At 43.7% G+C, this 14420-nt stretch overlaps 1 protein-coding gene across 3 annotated transcripts in view; it reads right to left on the bottom strand.

Moving 5' to 3' along the window:
- Gpr19 (G protein-coupled receptor 19) overlaps positions 1 to 4334 on the bottom strand; it is a 64554-nt gene extending 60220 nt beyond the window's left edge. For 2 of the 3 annotated variants that reach the window (XM_021641334.2, XM_021641335.2), the window contains exons 1-2: positions 3378 to 3787; positions 2985 to 3038 (exon numbers count right to left, since the gene is read on the bottom strand). The gene's annotated coding sequence lies outside the window, so the exon portion shown is untranslated. Of the gene's footprint in view, positions 1 to 2984; positions 3039 to 3377; positions 3788 to 4200 lie in introns of those variants that run through there. The other variant, XM_060384306.1, reaches the window with a different exon arrangement.
- Between the last annotated feature and the right edge of the window lie 10086 nt (positions 4335 to 14420).

A 14420-nucleotide genomic window follows, 5' to 3' on the forward strand; every position in this document is an offset into this window, starting at 1 on the left:
TGTGTTGCCTGTGCCAGATCAAAGGGCCAGCTTGGGAGGTTCAAAGTCTTCCATACAACAAATTCAGTATATTCTTGGCTTCTATAATAATGACAACACCAACTGCTCCCAAGTCAGTGTGTTTATTTCAGTGCCTTCTCTCCACAATACACACAACTGTGCCCAACGAATGTGCTTATCTTAAGCCCTTGCCTTTACTCCTCCAGAAACTCTTCAAACATATAACTAGGCAGATCAGGTCTTAAGCCATGGGTCTAGTTTCCTTTCATTTTCTGCAGGAACTCTTTAAATGGTTGTTCTCAACCTTAATTAAAAAAAAAAAAAAAGAAAGAAAGAAAAGAAAGCTTAAAAAAATACTGCTAGAGGCTGGGCATGGGGGCACACACCTTTAATCTCAGCACTTGGCAAGAAAATCTCTGTGAGCTTGAGGTCAGCCTGGTCTACTTACAGAGATCCTGTCCCCAAAAAACCAAAAGGCTTTTAGATTTATTTGTTTAGTGTGTGTATACATGCATGAGAGAGTCCATGCATGCCACAGCGTGTGTGCAGAGGCCAAAGAGATGGTTCCACAGGTAAAGGCGCTCTCTGTTCCACAAAGCAAGCCTAACAAGCTGAATTCCATCCCTCGAACCCAGAGAACAGATTCCACAGATCTGTCCTCCACACGCACACTGTGACAGGAGCGTCCACATACATCATACACAAACATGAAATCATTACAAAGGTAAATTAAAAGGTACTGATGGTGAGCCACTGGAATGGTTCAGCTGGTACAAGTTTGATGACTTGAGTTTGATACCTGGGACCCACATGATATTAGGAGAGAACCAACTCCTGCAAGTTGTTCCCTGAGCTCTACACACATGCTGTAGCATGCATATATTCCCTCATTCATGCATGTACACAAACAATGAATAAATAAATCTAAATACCTTAAAAAAAAAAAGTACTGATGTCTAAGCACCACTCCCAGACATTCTGATTTGATTGATGTAGGGTAAACCAGGCATTAGGATCTTTCAAAACTCCCCAGGTAATTCTATTGTGCAAGTTAGAAGACCAGCCATAAGGCTTTCTAACACAGAAAACTTATGCTCATGCAGCACCCACAATTCAGCAGGTAGGCAGCAAGTATAAATGTTGCTCACCAAACTCTCCCTTATTGACCATAGATGATATGCCACGTTCTGTGCTGTTAAACCACAATCTTCCCAGTAATAGCTCATTTTGTCACTACACTAACCCTGTAAAAGACTGGAGAGATGGAGAGACGCCTCAGCAGTTAGGAACACTGGCTGTTCTTCCAGAGGACCAGGTCTCAATTCTTATCACCCATATGAAGGCTCCCAAGCATAACTCAGTGTCCTTGTCTGGCCTCTGAGGGCATCAGGAATTCAAGTGCTATACAAACAGAATGCAGGCAAAACACCACATAGGTAAAATAAGATATTTTTTTAAAAGACACTTTATCCTTATTTTTCCTTTACTATAACCCTTAATTTATAAATAGAAAAATCAGGGTCTGGAGAAATGGCTTCAGTGGTTAAGACCTCTTCCAGGGTACTGAGCACCACATGGCAGCTCAGACTATCTATCTATCTATCTATCTATCTATCTATCTATCTATATACTGGTATCTGATGCCATCTTCTGGCATGCAGGCATACATGCAGATAGAGCACTCATATACACAAAATAAAGAAATAAATCTTTAAAAAAAAAATAGTGAAAGCGAGGCTCTGAGATGCCAAATGGCATGACTGCCAGATCCAAAAGTCAAGCCTTAAGTTTTTGGATCCTCAGTTCTATATTATACTTAGATGGTGGATGATCCCAATCCCTAAAACCAAATATCCAGGCTTCAACCCAGAAATCCTGTTCTATTGCACCTGTAAAGTTTTTCCTGCATTTTCCTGTGAATTCAGCACATACAGCACACACAACAGAATACAGTTTGCCAAAATACAGTGCTCCAGAGAGAACTTCCTAATAGGGTCTACCATGTCTGGTCCTTTCTTCCCTCCTTCCTTTCTCTCTCCATCCACCCCCAGGTTGTTTCCCAGCTACGTTCAAGCAGTCCTCCTGCCTCTGCCCACCTTGATAGCCGGGGCTGTAGGTGTAGGTGTATACCTATACGACTCTTTCCTCTATAAATTAATAACTAAATCTCTTTCCACTGTTACCAGCTTTTATCCTAAGACGTTCCATTCTTTGTTTTCTTACAGAAAAAAGGAAGCTATATTCCTTAGGTATTGGCTACTCTTCTATTGAACCTAGTAAAATAATATAACCCATCAGTCTTCCTATGTTTACTCCATACGGCACAACAAGGATCAAAATATATTCAGAACTGTTTGCAGCACACACCTGGAATGTCAGCTATTCTGAAAGTAGAGACAAGAGGGCTGTCTGAGCCTAGATTTTGAGCCCATTTAGGCCAGTCTGATCAATGCAGTGAGAGAACTGTCACACAGAAAGGAAGAAATGGTGCCAGCCCCCATCTATGGGTTTTCTTCAGATTCAGCCAAGAGCAGGTATGTTCATCGAGTAGAAAAATTTGCAACCGTACTGTACACTTTTCTTGACATCACTCCCTATGCAATATAGTACAGGAGCCATTTACATAGTATTTACATATCACAAACAATCTAGAGATTGTTTAAACTTCACAGAAAGATGTACAACGGTTACATGCAAATAGTACACCTGGTCACACAGGGAACTTGAGCATCATGGATTCCGGTCCTGGAAACAATGGTTGTGGACAGTGAGAATGACTGAATACTGATTGTACCATATTACTCCCAATATTAAAGTGGGTTCTAAACCGGGAGACTATAGACTAGGAATACACAATCTTGTAAGGAGCCGGTGACACATCTGAAGGGCTTGTCAGCTAAATTTCTTTCTGGCCGGAAGGGTGAGGTTGGTGAAGGGCCAGGGCATTCTCCTAGGAAGAGGACACTTGAGGCGTTGGATGGTACCTTTTGGACGTCTCGGGGCAAAAATCCAGTATGTGTGCAGGTGTTCCATGTGCCCTGGGAGAGAAAAGAGGCCAGATCAGTCAGACCCCCTCGACCCTTGCAAGATTCCAGGCTCCAGATTATTTCCTGTTTAATACAGTCCCAACCTCAGCTCTTGCTCATGACAAACTTTTTAGAAATATCTGTTCCACTCAAAGACAGCGCCACTTCTTTGCTGTCACAGCCTGAATACACGCCATCCCTGCCTACCTGCTTATAGCTATGCATAAATATTTTAAGCTAAACGTCCTCTACTACCTATAAGTCCTTCTAGCCTCATCTCAAGAATGTGGGTACTGCCTTCACTTAACTCTTCCATCTTTAAATTTCCCCAACGTCATCCCACTATATTACCTCGGTCCACAATCACAGCCTCTCAGTCTTCAAGGAAAAAAAAAAAAAAAAATCCTTTCGTCCCTCCGATTTATCCTTTCGTGTGCCGCTCGCGGAGTTACCGTTCCACACAACCAAAACCCAACCTTTTATTTCAAAGCCGCGATGGACGCTCCCCTCTATCTGATTCACTGGAAACTCTCAACAACTCACGACCCATATACGAACAGAGAGGAGGGGACGAGTTAAACTCAGGTGGAATTTCGAACGAAAACAGAAAAAAACAAAACAATCTTGAGAAAGCGATGCTGTGAGCTCGACAACCCGGCTTCAACCTGACAGGACATTCCTCGGCGGCCGACACCGGCCACCTGCAACCAGGCAGGAAGTTTTGAAACGTTTGCGCGCCAAAACCGGCCGGCGCGTGCGCAGAGCGCCGCGGGAGGGGAGGGGCGGGGCGTGCGGAGTCCCGTGCCGGCGCGAGATCTCGCGTTGTCTAGGGAAAGGGCTCGGGAGGTTTTTGTGTGGCGCGGCGGGGACCGCCCACCACCTCTCCTTTAAGAAAACAGCTTTTTTCTTATTTTTTTTTCCCCGTCTTTTCTTCCCCGCAGCCTCAGTGCGGGCCAGAAAAGCAGAAGAAGACGCTCAAGGCCGACCGTTCCGTGGGGGGTTTTTGGCTCCCACGGCCGCGCAGCTGGTGCCCCAGAAACAGCTCGAGCGCGAGGAGCCCGATCGTTGCGTCCGTCTGCGGACGCACGGGTTTGCTTGGCGATTTCCCCTACTCCCTCCCCCTTTTTTTTTTTCTTTTCGCTATGCAAAACAAAAGACAAAAAAAAAAAGCAACCTTGGCTCACGGCGCCTGCGCAGTGCTTGTTTACCGCGGGCCGAGCGCGGCCCCCTGCCCGCCGCCCGGTGCGCCTGCGCGGGTGACGTGGATCGCTCCGGGAAGACCGCGCCTGCCTGTCTGTCCCGGGACGGGGGCGCGAGCCGCCGAGGTGTGGGATGGCGCGTGTGCCCGGAGAACTGAAAGGAAAACGGCGGCGCCCAGGAGTCGGTGTCGCGGCAGGGTCCTGAGCACAAATGACCCCGGTGCCGGGCACTCCGCCGCCGCCTGGCGCGAGCCGCGGAGCAGGACAGCGAGCGCTGGCAGCGTCGACGCCGCACCACAGGATGGACTTTGTCAGGGCAGAGATGCAAAGCAGGCTGACCCCAAGGCTTCTGAGTTCGAGCAATTCCTGCACGGGGTTAAGGCTGATTCTTGAAGCAAACGCAGAAAGGCAGCCATGCAAATAAAAAAAAAAACTAGAAAGAGTTCACACTAGAGGCAGTAGCCAGACAAAGCAGAAGCCTATAGGCCAGTTTTTAAGAGTTTGAAAGTCCCTTCCAGGTTTGCTTCAAGTGGACTCAAGTCAGTGCTTACCGATAAGCATTTGATTTAGATTATTTTCGATGATTATCCATTTGCAAGTAAAGGCAAACTGATTTTATAAGTTTTGTGGAAAACATTCCAAAAAACATACCTCAAAAAACAGATACCTGGCAAGTAAGCTAAGCCTGAATTTTTTTAGGTTTAAAAGGCAATCTTATTAGGCCCTCCCTCGTTATTTTTTAACTGGTGAATCTTAAGTCTTTACCTTTTGTACCAGAAAAATTAAGTTTTGATTAGTAAGAGGAAAATGTATGTATGTGAACAGAAAAAGCCAGATTTTGAAGGCTTTTCATGCTTCCAACATCAGTCACAAGAGAAGCCATCTCAATTTTCTTTATGTTCGACATGATAATAAGATTTATAGTATTTTTAACAATTTTTCTTCTGTACCATCTAGGTATGGTGATACGTGGCAAAAAAAAAAAAAAAGGAATATAGGTGGCTGGGTTTAGTAGCTCAGTTGAGATCCTTGCATAAAAGCTATGGGCTCCACCCAAAACTGCATAAAATGGGACCTGGTGGCACAGGTCTGTGTGTTCCCCTATGTAGAGGAAGGATCAGAAGTTTAAGGTCAACCCCACCAATGTACTGTGTCACAGGCCAGCTGGACTACATGAAACCCTGTCTTAAATACGGAAACAGGTGGGGACAACTTACTTTAAAAAGCCATGCTATCTACAAGAACAATAGCATAGTTGAGGTAAGATGATAACCAGATTTCCACGCCTATATTGAACTGATACTTTCTTTATAAAGGAAAAACAGAAAAGGCAAATGAATTTCTTGCTCACATTTATGACTAGACTAACTCAAAGGAGGGCTTCCTTTGTCAAAACTAACAGTTGTCATCAGATTGTAGTGGTTGTTCGCTTGTTTGTTTTGAGGGAGGATCTCGTTGTGTAACCCAGGATGGCTTCAAACTTGGAATCTTCCCGCTTCATCCTCTCAAGTACTGGGACTACAGATGTGCACCACCATAGCCACCCTGAAAGACTGTATTGGACATTGTGATAGATCTGTAATGGAAATTCTGTATGGGAGTTAGATGAAGTTCATACAGTCAGGGCTGGAGAGATGGCTCAGTGGTTAAGAGCACTTGCTGCTTTTGAAAGTCTGGTTCTTAGTGCTCACATGGCAGCTCCCAACGTCTTATAACCCCAGCTCCAAGGGATCCAGTGCTCTTTTCTGGCATCTGTGGGCACTGTTTTGTTTTGTTTTGTTTTAAGAAAAAGAGTAGATATAGTCTGATGTGGTGGTGTATCAGTAGTGTGCTAGGTCCTGGGAGGCTGAGGCAGAAGGAAGGTTCAAGTGTTCAAAGCCTGCCTAAGGAGCATACCTCTCAAACAAACAAACCCGGCAATGAATAACAACAAAAACCACAAAAAGACGACTACATTAAAAGGTTGCTAGAAATGTGAGTCCTGGGGTGGCAAGATGGCTCAGGGGATAAAGGCATTTGCCACCAAAGCCCTAGTGGCTTGCATTGCTTCCCTGGATGAACACAGTGGAAGGAGACAGCCTGCTCCTAAAGATTGTTCTTTGGACTCTACATGTGGGCTGTAGAATCCGAACATTCAAACACGAAATGTAAAACATTTGGATTTAGAAAGCAAGGAGAGCTTCGAGTTTCTAACTCACCCACATGGGATAAAAATTGGTGTAGGACTGATAAATGTCAAACAAAATGTCTTTGTTCACTGAAAAGGAATCTTTTGGTGAACAGAATCGAACCAGAATAATGGTCACCCACTTAGTCTCCTATGTATTTCAGAAAATATACTTCAAGTTTTTACACTCAGTAACTGAAATAATTGACATTGCCATTTCTTCAACCAGCCTTCTGGGCCTGCTTGCCTGTGATCACCATGACACTGGAAAGTACTGAAAAATCTGTCATTTGTGTCTACACATTGAGTGAATATGTGTTCCTGGCATTTCTGGTGGGGGTGGAGAACTATTTCTTTTTATGATCTTTGCAGTCACTTTTAGCTCTACATTCTAAGCACTCAGGGTAACCCAACACTTGGTATAGCTAAGAAGGAATGATGCGGCTGGATGTGGTGGTGCTCTCCTTTAATCTCAGCACTCCAGAAGCACAGGCAGGAAGATCTCTGTGAGTTTGAAGCCAGCTTGGTCTCCATATGAGTTCCAGGACAGCTAGGACTACATAGAAAGACCCTGTCAAAAAAGAAAGAAAGAGAGAGAGAGAGAGAGAGAGAGAGAGAGAGAGAAAGAAAGGAAAGAAAAGAAAGGGAAGAAACAAGGAGGAGAAGAAATGATGGAGGAAGAACCTTCCTTAAGAGAAGGAAATGGATGGCAGGAAGAAGGGAAGGTTTGGCTTGTTACTATTTAGGCAAAGCCTAATAGTAACTTGCTGGCTCACTCATTCTTCCTTCTGATAGGCAACTCTGTCCTTGCCTGCCTTTGCCCTGTGAATGGTTGACTTCATAAATTTACATCTCTGATCAGAAAAATAACCTCTGTTGTCTTTACCGTCTTAAAGAAACTTTTGTCGTCCCAAGGTAGTTGCACACTCCTAAACATGTTCTCAATAGGAAATGTCCCAAACAGAAAGAGAGAAGCAGCTGGCCATGGTGAGGCTGAGACAGGAAACACCTGTACTACTTAATCTTTAAAATACGTAAGGGGTAAGGAGTGTGGGGAGCTTTCCTGATTCTTCTTGAAGTCATTCTCGTAAGAACAGTTTCTTTCCCATATGCCTTAACAGATACTCCTTTGGATTTTATTAGCCAGACTCCATCATATATTGAACTCACATATTGCGCTACCACTATGTACATAGAAAATAATGTCCTTTAAAGTAGCATTGTAAGCTGATCATAGTGCCATACACCTGTTGTCCCAGCAGCGTGGAGGTGGAGGCAGGAAGCTCAGGAGTTCAAGGCCAGGCTGGGGCTATGTGCAACGCTGTCACAAATAAGTGTCTCTAAAAAGAACAGGTCTGGAATTAGGAGGAGGCCACTTAAACTTTACCTAGGAACCCTAAGAATAATGTGCGGGTGAAAAGTATACAATGAAATTTCAACTGGCATTTGCCTTTCTATCATAGCCTTTTAAGGCTACCTGCCCACTGTGATAGGAAAACACCCTCTGTTACTGGCCAGCACTCTGGCTTTGGAGCACTGAACTGTGCTGGTCCAAATTAAGGTGGACAGTAAGCATAAAACGTAGTAGATTTCAAGAAATAAGAGTGAAAAAAAATATGAATGTCTTGAAGTTGGGTGCTGAGTCATCTGTAGTCCTGGAATCTGGGAGGCTGAAGCAGGAGGAGGACTGTAAACTCTAGGCCAGCCAGAACTACATACCGAGACCTTGTCCCAACAATAGCAACAAAGTCTTCATAACCACTGAGCTATCTCTCCAGCCCCTTATTTGTTTTTCTTGAGACTTATTTTGTCTGTGTAGCCTTAGCTGTCCTGAAACTAGCTCTGTAGAGCAGGCTGGCCTCAGAGTCAGAGATCCTCCCGCTCCTGCGTCCAGAGTGCTGGGACTGAAGGTGTGCACTGCTACTGCCTGGATGGGCTGTTTGTTTTGTTAAGACAAGCTCTCCCAAAGCTGGCCAGGCAGGCGTTGAACTTGCAATCCTCTCTCAGCCTAAACAGTAGCTGGAGTCACGTGGGTGTGCCACAATGTCTGGCTCGACATTGCTTTCTTGATCAGTCTACACCCCAACGTACACAGGAGAAAGTGGTTTCACACCTTCATTTTACACTTTGCAACTTTACCACATAACTCAGTGTTGTGAACTGAGTAAAGGTTTTTGTTGTTTTGGTGCTGGGGAATCCAAAGCTGTCTTGTGTTTTTGTTTTTTGTTTTTTGCTGTTTTTTTTTTTTTTTTTTTTCTGGTGAGATTGCACTCTGTACGACAGGCTGTCCCGGAACACACTGTGCAGCCTGACCAGCCTAGAACTTACGGGGATCCTCCTGCCCCAGCTTCTCCAGTACTGGGATCACTGTGCCAGCTGACGCAAGAACACTGTGCACACGCTGTAGCATTAGAATATTCTCCCACCCCAAGAGCTGGTGGCATTTGACTCACGTCTCCTTACCCTATCAAAGAGTCCAGCAGAGCTCTCGGAATGAGTAGTTTTAAAAAGTCACACAGAGCATTAGAGAGTTTTCAAACTTTATTTTAAGCAGTTACGACTACGTCCACGGTAAACAAGGACCTTTGATAAATGTGGGTGCAAACAGTACTGTCCTACTTATTTCCTAAGGGAGACCGGCAGAGATCCCCCAGAACTGAAGTTACAGACAGTTGTGAGCTATCATGTGAGCGCTAGAAAATGAACCTCGGTCTCCTGCAAGAGAAGCAAGTGCCCTTAACCGCTGAGCCATCCCATCAGCCCCTGTGATGAGTCATATTTTGAGACTTGTTTTCTATATCTTCCTTTCCCTTTACTCAGTGCCTCCTCCCTTTCTTCCTCTACTTTAAACATGTATTTACTTCTCTCTTTCTCTCTCTCTCTCTACATTTTTCATGTGTTTACTTCTACCCATTGCTAATCACTTAAGACATACCTGCAAACCCAGTATTTGGAAGGCAAAAGCAGGAGGCTCTCCAGTTGGAGGTCAGCTTTGGATACCTATAGTGATTTCCAGGCCAATCTCTGTTACATATTGAGACACTGTCTCAGACAAAACAAATGAAGAAAAGAAGCCATTAAGGGATATATAACTTAAGTCCAAAACAGTATCACATTAAAATCCTGTCAAGTGTGCACTCAGACAATGGTTACATTGAACTTGGTCATTATGGATGCTGGCCATCTACGTAGGCCATTCCACATACCAGCGATCAAGGCACTGAGGAGCTATGATTTCATTCCGTCCTTGTGTTTTTGCTTGCCTAAACAGTGTACTGACACAGACTTCATTATGACTGATAAACTGCATGTAGATAGAGGAGTTCTGTCAGAAAAATATGAATGCCAGAGAGAATCTAGGTAATGAGAACTGTTTCTATTAGAGACTCTAATTTTTCTGCAATTTATGTCTTTTCTTTGCCTTTCTTTGTTTCCTTCCTTCCTTCCTTCCTTCCTTCCTTCTTTCTTTCTTTCTTTCTTTCTTTCTTTCTTTCTACTTATGTTTGGTCAAACTACTGTACCCACAAGAAATCAGAGAACAACTTTCAGGAATTGGTTCTCTTCTGCCTGTGGGTCCCAGGTTATCGGGCTTGATAGGAAGAACCTTTACCTGCTGAACCATCTCACTGGTCCCATTGTTTTGGGTTTTATGTGGTGAATCTGAGCCTTCCCCACTGACACTTTGTCATGTTTGTCCACGGAGCTTATTTGTGTCTATGATTGCAGCACCAGCACAATGCCTGACACATTGCAGGTAATCAACAGATACTACATAAAGAGAGAATGAATATACCTTTGATCAAACTGTTTACTGTTTTGTGTCAGCTGGGTTGGGTTATGTGCTAATCTTGGAGGTGGAGAATTAAATCTGACCTACCTCTGACAATATAAAGAGTGTCTGCAGCATAATTTAGACCTGCCTCTGACTAAGTCTGTGAGGTCGAATTAGGTCTTTTAGATAAAAGGAACTCTCTCATTTGTCACCACAGATGTGTGCCATGCACACAGTGTTCCTGTGTGCTGCAGGAATGTTAGCAATCCTGTTAAATTCTTAGAACATGAAAAACAGGGCTATGGGACATTACAAAGGTCACATTTTTGTTGTTTTGTTGCATTGTGTGTGTGTTTGTGTGTTGGGGGGTGCTTTGTATTTTCAAGATAGAGTTTCTCTGTGTAGCCATGGTTGTCCTAGAACTCACTATGTAGACCAGCCTGGTCTCAAACTCAGAAATCCACAGTCTCTTCCTCCAGAGTGTGGGGATTAAAGTCATGTGCCACCACCACCTGTTTATAAGGGTCACACATAAATAGAAATAGTGGATTTCTTAGAAGTTTGGGGGATCAGACACCTTTGTCATAGAAGTCCATGATTCAACAGTCTAGCACATGGCAACTGCTGGTCTGTATACATCTTCATTCCGTCTAGCCTCTTTATTATCTCTGATCCTGCAGAAGAACCTCCCAGTTCTAATTACTTTTTATTATTTTTTTGTGTATGAATATTTTGCCTGAATGTACATCTATACACCATGTTTCTGTCAGGTATCCATGAAAGCCAGAAGAAGACATCAGATCCCCTGGAATGGAGTTACTGATGGTTGTGAGGTGCCATGCAGGTGCTGGGAATTGAACCCAGGTCATCTGCTGAGTGAGCTCTTCGTCCCCCTCAGTTCTAAGTCTTTAGAGTGTAAGGTTGGCTTAATTAGTAGCCATTTTCCTTTTCCAGGGCCAAGTCTGTACTAACTGCCATTATAAGAGGCTGGAGAAATGGCAGCTCACAACTATCCATAACTCCAGTTCTAGGGGATCTGGAGCCCAGACATACCTGCATGCAAAACACTCATACACACACAGAGAGAGAGAGAGAGAGAGAGAGAGAAAATCAAGTTTACTTTTGTGTGTGTGTCACATGCATATTTGTGTGTGTGTGTGTGTGTGTGTGTGTGTGCGTGCACAGATATGTGAAGGATACTCCCAGCTGACAAGTCACATTTTAACTTTAATTTTTCTTCTTTTGGCATGTATCCCAGATGTGGAACATGCTGTGTAGCTGAGGTTGACCTTGAAGTTTTGATTTTCCTGACTCTGAAGTGCTAGGGTGACAGTAATGTCTCTCCATGCCCATGTGCTTTACTTCTTAAGGGTTATATTGACTACACAGACAATTACCAAACACTGTGTCATAAATCAAATGTTACACTTATGTTATTATGTTGTACTGTTCAAAAAAGTTTAGAAGGCAGAATGTTGCCAGTTTGGAGTTCAGTTAAATTTATAAGGATGAAGCCAGGCCTTTCAACCAACACTCAGGATGCAGAGGCAGGAGGAACTCTTAGTTTGAGCCTAGCCTGGTCTACAACACAAGTTCCAGGACATCCAGGGCTACACAGACAAACCCTGCTTCAGAGAAAAAAATAATAAAATAAAATTTTTTAAGGATTAAAACTTTATTTAAAAAAATATTAGATTCGTTTATTTTATGTGTCTGAGTGTTTCTCTTGCGTGTATGTCTGTGCATTCCATGTGTCACTGAGGCCTGGTAAGATCAGGAGACAGTATTAGATCCCTTGCAACGAGTTATGGATGGTTGTGAGTTACCATGTGGGAACTGAATCCAAGTCCTCTGCAAGAACAGGGGGTGCTCTTAACAACGGAGGCATCTCTCTAGCCCCTAGGATTAAAATGCCCGTCTGTATATTAGAAAAGTAGATTACAAATTTAGTTGTGGTTTGGAGTATTTGCAGAATTGGAGCAGATGGTTCTGGCCTTGTGCCTCCATCCTGTTTAAGCAGAGCCACAGTCAATCATAGTCTGGCTTCCTGGGTGTTCTGCTCAGGGTACTCTGAGTAACTCTTATTACTAACCCTCTTCTGTCCTCCTGTGGCCACAGAGGGCCTGACCGTTTTGTATAGTTCAGCCTCCTCAGTAAAGGAAGGCAAAGACAGTTACTCTAAAGTAACTAAGTTACATTCTAGGTCAGAAGAAAATCTATTTCTGAGGTAAGGGAAAGGCAGAAAATTGTTCATTGGAGATACTCAACTCACTGAAATAGAAAGATCAGAAACATACTCTTGAGATATGAAGAACAATCTGTGCAACATTAGCAAAGCCTTTTTGTGAGAATTAAGTACAGCCAGGCCTGGTGGCACTCAGCCAGGCCTGGTGGCACTCAGCCAGGCCTGGTGGCATTCTGGAGGATCACCAGGTGCTTCAGGCCAGCTTGTGCTACACTGCAAGTTCCGTCCCGTCCCCTCACCCCACCGCCACCATCTGCGGCTACATAGTGAGACACTGTCTCTAAATAACAACCAAAAAGAAATCAAAACATCCATCCTACTGCCCTTTTGATGTAAGTTGTAATAATGCCTTACACTTTATTTTTGTGGGTTCAGAAGATAGTATGCTGCTGTGATTGGCTAAGAGACGGCTGCTTGCCTCCTTTACACACAGTTAATCTCACCATTTGGGAGGACAAAGCAAAAGCATCAGGCGTTGATGGACGGCCTTAGCTACATAGGAAGTTCCAGGTCAGCCAATGCTATATGAGACGCTGTTTCAAAAATAAATCAATTTGTTTTCAATTCTTTTAGTTTGTTTGGTTTGGGGTTTTTTGGTTCTTGGTTTTTGTTTGCTTGTTTGTTTGTTTGTTTGTTTGTTTTGTTGGGACAAGGTTTCTCTGGGTAGTCCTGGCTGTCCTGGAACTCACTCTTGTTACCAGGCTGGCTTCAAAGTCAGAGATCCACCTGTCTCTGCCTCCCAAGTGCTGGGGTTAAAGGCATGGACCACCTCCGTCTTTTCTTTTCTTTCTTTCTTTCTTTCTTTCTTTCTTTCTTTCTTTCTTTCTTTCTTTCTTTTTTTTTTTTGAAACAGGTTCTTTGTAATATAGGCTAGCCTAGGACTCACTACTACATAGCCCAGACTAACTCTAACTCTGACTGAGCTTCTAAATGTTATAAGCATAAGCCACTACACTCAGCTTTCTTTAAGGCTATTTGTTGGCAAAACAGTGTGCTATGAAATTTAAGAAAATAAGCCAGGTGTGGCGATACATACCTTTTATCTCAGTCCTTGAAAGTAGAAGCAGGAGAATTAGGAATTGAAGACCACGGGTCCTCAACTATCAAGAATGAGGATAGCCTGGGTTATATAAAGTCTTGCCTTTAAAAAAAAATTTTAAATTTAAGAAAAGAAATTGAAAGTAGCAGTGTAAAACCAGTCAATGAAGCCGAAGAGAAGGCAGTCAGTGAAGGTGGGAACACTTTTTCTCAATGCTAGGAACAGAACCCAGAGCCTTGTGCACAGCTGCCTTCCCCTGAACTATACCAGTCCTATGAGAAAAGTTTTTAATACTCTTGCTCGTCTGAGAGCAAGACCTCAGTGCTGGCCTCCCCCGAAACTGATTTCCTGGTAGTAGGCTTATCATCTGCTTCGGCTAGCATTTGTTTTCTCCAGGTGGGCATTTCTACAACTTTCTTCGCAGCTTTCCTCAGTCAACCTCCACATCTTCCACTCTCCCGACAGACACATTGTTTGGTTTGTTTGTTTTTGAGGCAGGGTTTCTCCATATAGCTCTGTCTGTCTGTCCTAGAATTCTTTTCTGTAGACCAGACTAGCCTAAGACTCTTGCCCCGCCCTCAAGAGTGCTGGGATTAAAAGTGTGAGCCACCGCGCCCGCTCTCCAACATTATTCTTATCAAGATCAGCTACAGTTGTGAGTTCCCAGCCTTCTTTTTACTCGGCCTGTCCATTGCATTCGATTAAACGCTCTCTCCCCTGTCTAGAAACACTTTTACATGATCTCTGGGTCACTTCTAAAAGTTGTAGAGCCCTCATGCTTACTCACTTGGGTTTTTAACCCTTCTGTCCAACTCCATCCTGTAGCTTCCTTTTAAAAAACAAAATAAAATCCAAGGTCTCATGTGCTTAGACTGGCCTTGAACGTGCTATGTAACTGAAGATAGAACCTGATCTTGAAATTCTGATCCTCTTGCATTGAATTCCCAAAAGCTGGGATTACAGGCATGCACC

Source organism: Meriones unguiculatus, chromosome 5 (assembly GCF_030254825.1).
Source record: "Meriones unguiculatus strain TT.TT164.6M chromosome 5, Bangor_MerUng_6.1, whole genome shotgun sequence".
NCBI lineage: Eukaryota > Metazoa > Chordata > Mammalia > Rodentia > Muridae > Meriones > Meriones unguiculatus.